The 2,548-nt window shown below is 35.8% G+C and overlaps 1 non-coding gene across 1 annotated transcript; it reads right to left on the minus strand.

Moving 5' to 3' along the window:
• Positions 1-755: 755 nt before the first annotated feature.
• Positions 756-862, minus strand: LOC136228266 (small nucleolar RNA R71). The gene has a single exon (XR_010688594.1). It is a non-coding gene; the product is annotated as a small nucleolar RNA R71 (small nucleolar RNA).
• Positions 863-2,548: the final 1,686 nt, after the last annotated feature.

Genomic DNA, 2,548 nt, shown 5'->3' on the forward strand with positions numbered 1-2,548 from the left:
GATCGATATCTTTTATTACAACAAGCGTATACCGTGCACTTGCGGAAATCTCTCAACAAGTTTTTGGCCGTTGCCGGGGAACGCCAAAATTTTTGACAAAATTTTAAATTTTTCGTGTTTTAGTACGAATCTAGGTTTATTCATACTTATTCAAACTTTCACATTTTATTTATTTTTAATTATTAACATATTTATTTTTCAAAATTCTGTTTTGTAGGTAGTTTCTGTTCGTGCGAAATTTCAAGTTCATGCGCAGTTCTCGAAGTTCGGGCACGTCACCAGATCCTATTGACCCAGAAATTGAAAGAACTCTTAAAAAGAACAAGAAAGAAAAGAAAAAGAAAAACCAAACCCCAATAAAAACTAAAATTACCGAGCCAGAAGTTATGGCCACACTTATGGATTACGCTAGGCCAAGAGTGGCCGGTGTAACAAACAGTATAGTTAGACCCCAAATTAATGCACATCATTTTGAAATTAAGCCTGCGTTGCTTAATATGTTGCAAAATAATGTAACGTTTTACGGGTTACCTAACAAAAATCCTAATACCCATTTGACAAATTTCTTAGAAATTTGTGCCACTTTTAAAATTACTGATGTAACTGCAGAAGCAATCAAACTTCGCCTTTTTCCTTTTACCTTGAAGGATCGAGCCAAAGAATGGTTAACTTCTATGCCAGCCGTATCAATTGAGACTTGGGAGCAATTAGCCCAAGCATTTTTATCAAAATTTTTCCCTTTAGCAAAAACCGCAAGAGTCATTAAACAGTTAACATCTTTTTCTCAAAATGATAGTGAAACTCTTTATGAGGCTTGGGAACGTTTTAAACAACTTCAACGTTTATGCCCACACCACCAATTGCCCGCTGAACTTTTAATGCAAACATTTTATAATGGACTAAATCCTACAACTAGAGGTTCATTGGACGCTATATCTAGAGGGTTATTCATGAAGAAAACATCTGCCCAAGCAAGAGAACTTTTGGAGGAAATGGCAATCAACAGCAGTATGTGGCCCGCGGAACGTGGACACATACCAATAGCAAAACCATCATCCTCAACTACATCATCAGTTAAAGGTATAGTGAATCTTGATCCAGTAGCGATGTTGCAAGCCCAATTTTCTGCCTTGTCGCACAAAATTGATAGGTTTATGGCACCGTGTGATCCTAATGGTCAACCAATCCAAACGGATGTGGATTACGAAGGTATGAGTGAAATTGAACAGGTAAATTTTGTCCAAGGGCAAAACCAAAATAATAACCCTTATTCCAACACATATAATCCTGGATGGAAAAATCATCCTAACTTTAACTGGAGAGATAATAATAATGTCAATGCTAATCAAAATCGTACTACTAATTATCAAAATCAATCAAGAGATTCGATTAGCACTTTATCTTCTAAAATCGACAAATTCATTGATGCTATGAGCGGAAAAATAAGTAATCACGACGATGGTTTTAAACGGATCGAGAATAAATTCGATCAGATTATTAAAAACCAATCATCTAGCATCCATAATTTGGAGATTCAAATTGGACAACTCGCTAAATCAATTCCATCCCGCAAAGAGGGAAGTCTTCCAAGCCATACGGAAGAAAATCCGAAAGAGCATGTTAAGGCTATCACTCTTCGTTCAGGGAAAAACTACTTAGGCCCGGAAATGCCCAGAAATTCGACTTTACCTGGAACTGATTTACCAAAGTCCAAAGAAGATACATTAAAACAAAAAGATGCACCGATTGACTCTAGTACAAAAACTTTTGTACCCAAACCACCTTTTCCACACAAAGTCCGGAACAAGGACTATGACAAACAACTTTTAACATTTTTAGACAAACTTAAACATTTGCATATTAATTTGACGTTTATGGATGCAATTACGCAAATTCCCAATTATGGTAAATTCCTCAAAGATTTAATTTCAAAGAAAATCAGTTGGGAAGGAATTTCATCCATTTCGCTAACTGAAGATTGCAGTTCGATTGTGTCAAGCAATTTGCCCACAAAACTCAAAGATCCCGGATGTTTTACCATTCCATGTAAATTGGGAGATATTGAATTTCCCAGTTGTCTCTGTGATTTAGGAGCAAGTATTAACTTGATGCTATTATCTATTTTTAATAAGTTAGGCTTAGAAGAAGACATCAAACGTACCAATATGGTTTTGCAATTAGCGGATCAAACCACTAAAAGACCATACGGTATAATTGAGGATGTTTTAGTTAAAGTTGACAAATTTATTTTTCCTACCGATTTCGTTATTTTAGATTTTGCATATGATGTAAATTGTCCGCTAATCTTTGGTAGACCGTTCATGAGCACGGGACGTGCTCTAGTTGATGTGTCGGAAGGGAAAGTAGTTTTACGAATAGGAGATGATAAGATTGAGTTTGATATGAACCAAGCGATGAAATATCCTATGGAAGATTTCGCTTGTATGAAACTTGATTTAATTGAAGAATGTGTAAATGACATTGTTCAAAAAGAAGAAATAATAGAACCTATAATGAGTGAGGCACTAGAAGATAAGGACCCAGAACC

The sequence above is a fragment of the Euphorbia lathyris genome, chromosome 4, assembly GCF_963576675.1.
Source record: "Euphorbia lathyris chromosome 4, ddEupLath1.1, whole genome shotgun sequence".
Lineage (NCBI taxonomy): Eukaryota > Viridiplantae > Streptophyta > Magnoliopsida > Malpighiales > Euphorbiaceae > Euphorbia > Euphorbia lathyris.